Source organism: Triticum aestivum, chromosome 7D (genome assembly GCF_018294505.1).
Source record: "Triticum aestivum cultivar Chinese Spring chromosome 7D, IWGSC CS RefSeq v2.1, whole genome shotgun sequence".
NCBI classification, from domain to species: domain Eukaryota; kingdom Viridiplantae; phylum Streptophyta; class Magnoliopsida; order Poales; family Poaceae; genus Triticum; species Triticum aestivum.
This window is the reverse complement of record NC_057814.1, coordinates 618,865,503-618,874,372: the sequence shown is the minus strand read 5'-3', so window position 1 is coordinate 618,874,372 and position 8,870 is coordinate 618,865,503.

The following is an 8,870-nucleotide window of genomic DNA, read 5'->3' as shown; positions in this document are numbered from 1 at the left end:
GTGGAGGAGGGAGCGGTGGCGCCAAGCGAAAAGCCATCGAGCGAAGGTCAGTAATGATGAGGTTACAAAAAGGAAGACATCAAGTTTCATCAGGAATATCACTAGGGGAAAACTCATACCACTGGAAATTACGAGTTAGTTCTCCAACAAGTGAGAGACGATGTTTGGAACATCTATCAGTTGGCACAGAAAAATTAATACTATATTATTTGTGTGTACCTCTAAATCCCAAAGATACACCTCTAAATCCCAAAGATGAAGACTGAAAACAAAAAAAGAAAGATGTAGTATGTTCTACAGTTTTAAATGCAGGACATGGTCTGGTACATTACATTACAAAGCAGGAAAACGTGCACACACAACAGAAGTTCAAGTCCAGCCAACTAACTTGCACATACTTCGTTTTAATGCAGGACATGGTCTGGTTATTTACATTACAATGCAAGAACACTTGCACACACAGCAGAAGTTCATAAGTTCAGCCAACAAACTTGCACATACTTAGTTCAAGCAGGACATGGTCTGGTTCATTACATTACAAAGCAAGAACCTACGCAAAAGGAAGTAAACAAAATAAAATTAGTTACTGCAAGCCACACCATTTAAAAAGATGTTCAGCAATTAATAGAACTAGTTATGTACCAAGAGTTGCAAGCAACAAAAGAATTAATTAATGCAATAGATTTATGTGTTTTTGTTGTACTGTATCTGTCCATAATATCCTAAAAAGGAAAATAGCACAGATGTTTCACTAGCAGGTAGTTCATCACAGAAATGCATTACATATTTTGTTGGAAACCAGTCCATGAATGCAGAATAAATGCAGGGGATCAGTTTCTCAATAGCAAGGCAAGATTGAATTAGCATCAGTACCTAATTTTGTTTCCAGTTAATATGAATTAGCAGCAACAAGCTAGTTAAGATCTGTTGAGAGCCAAACAACCAGCACTAGTTGCAATAAACAAACAAAGATCTTACCCTGCTATTGAGAAACCGATAAAAAGGCAAACAAGCCAGCTAGAAATGGAGCAATCACGTAGATTCAATCTGGAGTATAATATTCACTTCCATGCAAGAATTAGCAGTTCAAAAGCTTCGGCAATCAGCACACATCGACATGAGTACATTAATCTCTTGTGGTTCCAAGGACTAAGATATATGATAGCTAAAGAAAATGAACATGGAATGTCTGCCTATTCTTTTAGATTCGTAAGAAAACTGTAGAAATATAAATTCTTGTAACAAGCGACTGGCCGCCCGGGTCAAAATCCTAACACCTAATCACAACAACATGAGTTTCTTTCTTCCAACTGAAAAATGGTTCATGGTCTGAAAAATCGAACATAGAAGAGGCTATCACAAGATCTGAATGTAGTGCTAAGCAACATCATGGACAAAAAATACAGGGAGAACAACCACGTGTACGACCTTGTTGAGACAACCCCTCGTGTACGACCTAGTTGGGACAACCTCGTCGGCATGCACAAAAAATATTGTGCAACAGAGGGGATGGGGAGAAGCAAAGCCTCACCGGATCTTGAGGAGGAGCACGAGGAAGAGGTGTCGTGGGATTAGTGGGGTTGTCGGCGAGATCTAAGAGTACGTCATTGGCACACGGGCATCGCCAAGATCCCATGGTCAGCTCCCCGTCGATAGTCGCCCTCCTGCCGCCTCTGCTGCTGCTCGACCCCCTCCTCTTGTCCTGCATGTTTAGTCCTCCCCTTACCGGCCAAGGACGCAGTGGTCATCGTCATGGCAGTTGACGGTGCGATGATTGTCCATATCTGGAAAGATGTAATAGATGTCAGGGAATAGAGTGGCGGAACATGACGGTGCGGTGGTCATCGTCCTAGCTCCAGGAGAGGAGAGGGAGGGCCGGCGAGCTATGGGAATAGGGAGGCGATGAGGTCTTGGGTGGCGGCAATGTGTGTGGAACGATGGGGAATCAGGAGGGGCTGCGCACGAGGGAGAGAGGAGGGGTGACGAGGAGGGTTAGGGTTAGGATTTTATACGGGTAAATGTCAGGCGGGCTATATCGGGCTTTGGCGGGCTTGTGGGGCTGTACTAGACAATCCATGATAGTTTCTGAAAATGTCATCGAAAATCCGTCATGTATTAACGGGTTTTTTGTAGTGCGTATTAAGTTCATAACAAACAAAGTAATGCATCAAGTATGATGACATAATGTAGACAGAATAAAACCAATCAATATGATCAAACCCCATCGTTTTACCCTTAGTGGCAACAATACAAATATGTGTCTCGCTACCCCTTCTGTCATTGGGTGAGGACACCGGAAGATTGAATCCAGTATAAAGCACCTCTCCTACTGAAGATAAATCAATCTAGTTGGCCAAAACCAAACAGATAGATGAGAGAGAAATACAAAGCTATAACAATCATGCATAATAAAGTTCAGAAAAGATTCAATTACTTTCAATGAATAATCTAATCATAAACACACAATTGATTCGATCCCAACAAACACACAGAAAAGAAAATTACATCAAATAGAACTCCATGGTGATAATGGAGAACATGGTATTGAAGATAAGAGAGAAAGAAGAATCCATCTAGCTACTAGGTATGGACCCGTGGGTCTGTGGTAAACTATTCACACATCATGGGAGGTGCATCAAGGTTGATGTAGAGGCCCTCCGTGATCGATTTCCCCTCGGTAGAGTATCGGCCAGAAAAGGCCTCCAGATGGGATTGCGGAAGAACAGAGACCCGCGGCGGTGGAAAAATTGTTTCGTGTGGCTCTCTATTGGTTTGGGAATATTTGAGAATTTATGGAGTTGGAATTAGGTTAAACAAAGCTGCGTGGGACCCACGAGCTCAGGTGGCACGCCCCGTGGGGCGTGCCATGCAAGCTTGTCACTCTCCTGTAGATCTTCTGGCTTCCTCCCGAATGTTCTAGGGTCCCTTTTTGGTCCAGAAAAAATCATCGTAAAGTTTCATCGTGTTTGGACTTCTTTTGGTACTGATTATCTGAAAATTAAAATACAAACAAAAAACTACAACTCACACTGGGCACTGAGTTAATAGGTTAGTTCTCAAAAATTATACAGAATTGCATATGAAGTATCTAAAATTGCTAATATAATAGCATGAAACAATTAAAAATTATAAATATATTGAAGACGTATCATCGGCACACATGCTGCCTTACATGGCCAAGGCACGCCCCCTCCCCCCGGCACGGCGGCTCGTTTGCCATGCCTGCACAGCGGTCCGATCGAGTAACATATCGAGGAACGTACGTCTCGTGTGCTCGTGCAGTAGTGCCAGGAGGCACATCGAGGCACGTCTCGTACAAGCGTGCCCTCCTCCCGATCCCTTCCATAGCAGCTCTTTCGAGCGACACACTCCTCCCACATGCGCTCGTGCCGCTCCTTCGGTGTAAATGACTACTCACCCGTGTGTGTTAGGAGTGCCGTGCCGGGCCGGTACGTGTGCCTGGCAAGCCAGCCTAGGGCACGTCCCTAGCCGGGCCATGTGTTGGGCACATCCCATTAAGCCACGTCCGGGCGGACTTGTGACGGGCCGTACAGCCGGCACACCTAGGCCGACTCATTTGACTAAGAGCAACTAATTAACGAGCGCTCCTTCGGAAGCCTCGCAACGATCAGCACCACTTGGCGCTCTCAGTGATTTGCCACGTGTCGTGCTCTGGGCGCTCCCTCTAGATTTCGTTTTTTTAATTTTTCCGCACGCGTTTTTGGCTTTCTAAACGGTTTTTTTCCTGATTTTTTTCGCTGTTTTGGTTTTCCATCGGTCTTCCCTAGCTTTCAATCAAAAAAAAAATTTTGTGCAAAAAAACGCGTTTCTTTTTTTTTCCTTTTGCGAGAGTCACGGGTTTGTTTCGGCGAGAGGAACGGTTGTGCTTTCACGAGAGGCACGGCCGTGCCTCTTGGAAACGGAAAAAGAAACACGTTTTCTGTTTTTTTCCTTTCGCGAGAGGCACGGTTTTGCTTCCGTGAGAGGCACGATTGTGCTTTCGCGAGAATCATGGCCGTGCCTCTTGGAAAGGAAAAACAAAACGCATTTTTTGTTTTTTTTTCTTTCGCGAGAGGCACGGTTTTGCTTCCGCGAGAGGTACGGTTGTGCTTTCGCGAGAGTCACGGCCGTGCCTCCTCGAAAACGAAAAAACCGCATTTTCTATTTTTTTTTTCTTTCGCGAGAGGCACGGTTTTGCTTCCGCGAGAGGCACAGTTGTGATTTCGTCAGAGGCACGGGCGTGCCTCTTTCGGAAAGGGAAAAACCCGTGCTCCCGGTTCGGTTTTTTCGTGAAAAAAAAGTTCGTCAAAACCTGTCAACATGGGATCTAGTTTTGAAGATCTCGACGCAAGGAATCCAACGGCGAAAGCGGTTCGAGATTTAAACGCACGGTTTAAGAGATAAAACGTTTTGAATAAACGGATCTACGAAAAAAGAGAAAACTCTCAGGTCGCGACAAGGGGCGCACATGCAGCGCGCCACTTGTCGCAACCTGGGGAATTGGAATGATCTTGGCAACGAGTAGTCCTTAACTAGTGATTTCGCATTTGACCAGGTTTGCTGATGTGTAAACTGGAAGGGGAAAAAGACGTGCTGACTATATCTCGCTTTAAGCGAGACGGTAGGAAGTCTCGCTCAAGGTTCTACAGTAAACAGGAAGGCCCATTAGCACGCGCACAGTTAAAGTAAAAAGAGCAGGAAAAGCAGGGATGGATCCCTGGTCTCCAGGGAGGTTGTTGGCGCTGCTATCCACTGCTCCGGCATTACCTTCGTGGTTAGTAGTAGAGGCGCGTCTACTTGAGGTGATTCGTGCCGGTTTTCTATGTTTTTGTTTTCTTTTTTTTTCTTTTTCTCTTGTGTCTTGTACTTTTTCTTCTCCGTTTTCTCATTCTCTTTTGCTTTGTTTCTCAAGTTTTATTTCTTCCCTTTTTCTTTGACTTATTTTGTTTCTTTTTCTGTTTCCATTTTCTTGGTTTTCTTTGTTCTTTTGGTTTTCATTCTACATTTTTGCATATGTCAACAACATTTCTCTAATACACATATATCGTTTCTCCAATACAAATATAACATTTTTTAATACATGTTCAACATTTTTCTATACACAATTTGAACATTTTTTAAATGCTTGATTAAAACTTTCAAATACAAGATTAACATTTTACGAATGCATGGTCAACATTTTACCAATATACACTTTTTAAACTTTTTAAAATACTTGATTAACATTTTATAAATACAAGATTAGTGTTTCCGAATACATGTTCAATATTTTTATGCACATTTAATATTTTCAAGTGCTTGATTAACATTTTTTAAATGCAACATTAACATATTTTTAACAGATGGTCAACATTTTTTTAATAAACACCTTTAACTTTTTTCCGATGCTTGATTGAAAATTTTCAAATACTTGTTCAATATTTTTTCAACTAGTTGATTAACATTTTTACAGACAAGACCAAAAATTTTCATCATTTTTTAATACATGGTCAACATTTTTCTATAGACATTTAACCTTTTCCAAATGCTTTGTTAACATTTTTCAAACACTTGTTCAACATTTTATAAATACCTGATTAATATTTTTTAAATTCATGATCAATAGTTTGAATTTTTTTATACATTTTTCATATACGTGTACACATTTATCATTTTTTGAATGCCTGGTCAACATATTTCCAATGTTTTATGTAGAGTGGTTTTTTAATATATTTATTTAGAACATTTCAAAGTATAAACAAAAAAAAGGAAAGGAAAAATGAAACACAAAACGTGAAAAGAAAAAAAAATGAGGTTGTTGTTCCCACGTGCCTAGCCCAATTGGGGCCACCCTCCAGCGAGGGTTCACACGATCTTAATGTGAGACACAGGGGCGCTTGGAAAAAGATGGCGAAATGGAAAGGAAAACAGAAATCGAGCCCACACCAATAGGGCCTTAGTGCATCTCCAACGCGGGCCGTCAGTCGTCCGAACCGAGCGGTCCGACGATAGATTGCCATCCAACATGGTATCCATTGGTCCGCGGATTGATTCGAACGTCAGTTTTCTCGCAAATCGGACGCAGACCAAGGGGGCTTTGTAGGCGTCTAGACTGCTACCATGCACGCATTCGACGCCCCAAAAACACCCCAAACCCTCTCCGGCGTGAAGTGGTTGCTGCACATTCATGCCGACCACTACCGCTAGTCCTCTACAGAGCTCTATTGCCACATTCATGCCGGCTTAGAGCGAAAAAAACCTCTCACTAGAGGAGGCATTGAAGCGGCGCGTTGGCCAAGAGTGCCACCCGATCTCCACCCATGTTCTAGTGCCGGAGATGCATGAACGGACCGGACTAGATTTCTTTATATTGCATTCAAACCAACTCCTGCCTGATACGCTTGTCGGCGTTAAATAGGCGCGGTGGATGAGAAACCCACTCCGGCGCCTGTATTGGGCTCTTGTCCTAGCCGACACCCGCTATTTTAAAGGCTACCTCCTCTCCCAGCATGACCAACACTGCACCACGTCCTCTGTGACCTCCAGTTCTACAACAATGTGGGTGAGTCTGTTGACAGAACAGAATTAGGAGTTGGCTGGCTAGCAGGCCCATCGTGCGCGACAAACTAAGGCTAGGTTGCCAGGAGCTTGCCGGAGTTCAACGGCGAGGACCATACGACTGAGGAGCGCCCCAGCTCGCTCGGTCGCACCAACCCGTCATGGCGAAGAGTAGTTGTCGCCGCCCATGTCGACATTCCAACAAGCGTAGGAGGACAAAAGCTACAATCTTCGGCTCATCGACGAGAAACCGGCTCGCAGAGGGCCAAATCGCCGACGAGCAAGTTAACGACGATGTAGTCACGGTCATGGTCACGAAGGATCCGGGTTTCCTGAATGAGCAGCGGGCACTGTACGAGCCCATGCACATTGCCTACGAGATTGGCAAGGAGGTGTCCGAAGAGGAGTCCTAGGCTATCGTGGAGGGCGCCTGCTCTGCGTCGTCCGTGCCTCCAACGCGGTCCGTGCCCCGCCGATGCCGACCAGTCCACATCTGACGCTTTAAACACAACAGACTTCCGGGATGAACAGTAGGAGATGGGATGCCGTCATGACTTGGGTCCCAAGAGGGCCACTCCTATTCTTCCTCTCCCGTGTCTTCACTTTCCGGGGCTTATGGCCGATGAGCTTGCCAGATATGGAGAAGACTAGACGTGTCGTGGCTAGCGATCATTTAGACTAATTCAAAAAAGTCTCGTCCGCTTTTATTTAATTTAAATATATTGGAAATGTAATATTTTTATCTAGTTTAAGTGAAAATCATCTAGTTTGCATGAAATTCGTCTGGTTTGTTCAAATTCAATTTGAAATGTATGCAGAAAAGGTTGGATGTCCGGCTCCGACGCCCCAAAAATGAGATGGTAAATCCAGCACTATGTGTGATGTGTACTCCCTCCGTTTATTATTATAAGATAGTTTTAGATATTTCAATCGGACTACATACTGACCGAAATAAATAAACAAATACGCTAAAATGTGTTCATATACAAATCAGAAAAAGTCAGAAGATCTTATGATTTGGAACGAAGGGAGAAAAACTAGAAAATGCGTAGACTGAGCTCCGCCGATCTCGAAAAAGATGGTGAAACGGAAAGGGAAACGGAAAGGGAAACGTTCGCTGCCGGTGCGCTGGCCGAAGCGTTGCGCCGGACGCACGCGGGCCTTGCGATCGCTGGATAGTGCGAGTACTAGGCGACGGGAGCACCGCTAAAAAAAAACTGGCGACCGAAGCACTTCTTATCCAATCGATTTTCCCCTCATCTTCTTCCGCACGACCCGGACTCCATGCGGCACCCGCAAAACCAGGCACCAGCCCCCGCCCGCACCACTGCATGTTGGTTGGATCGCTGCACAGCGTTTGTCTCCGGCCGCGACTGCGGCGCCCTCCGCCATGCGCGCGACCCCTCGCCCCCATTCGCAGCTCCTCGTTCGTCTCCTGCTGAAAGCACCTTATGTCCCTGACGGTTGAAGCTTTTCCCACCAAGGTTGAAGCTTTTTTCCCCGACGGTTGCAGCACCCGCGCGATGGATCACGCCGGTTCCAACGTCCGTCGTCAAGGTCGCAGCTCCCTGCCGCCGCACCACTGGTAGCACGCGGTCACCCTGGTGGTAGCAAAAAAGCACACTGATTGTAGCAAATCCATGGCAGCGTGGTCATCCATGTTGCTGCTCGTCGCACCACCGCACGCCGGTCGGACCACCGCATATCCAGTTGCAGCAAATTTGGCCGCCGGTGGTAGCTTTTTCCCACTGCGGTTGCAACAAATTCACAGCCCGTCGTCACCGGCCACACTTCGTCATCTTCATGGATGTAGCAAAAATGGCTACTGGTTGTAGCTTTCTTCGTTCCCTATTGCAGCAAAAAACATTTGCCCGTTGCCTCGTCGTGCTGAAAAAGCTTCAACCATTGCGCGAAAGCTTCAACCGATGTGTGAAGAAGCTTCAACCATGAAAAAAGCTTCAATGGCCACGGGAAAAAAACTTCAAATCGTGAAAATAGCTTCAACCATCTTGAAAAAAGCTTCAAGCGACATGGGAAAAAGCTTCAACCATTACAGCATGCCGACGATGGTGGGAATGGCGACACCGGGGAGTTGCAGACCGACGGCATGGCGGTGCTGCATGGCCACCGAGCTACATCCGTCGTCGGGCGGAGCTGCAACCCAGAGCAGCTGTTGCATGGGTAGAGCAAGGGACAAGGGCGGTGACCAGCGGCGAGGACGGCCGGCGAGGGTGCCGACTGGCGACGAGGACGGCCGGCGACGGCGCCGACCGGCGACGAGGGCGCTGCGGTGCTCCTTCAAGTCGGTGGCGCTCGGGGGCGTTCAGTTTTTC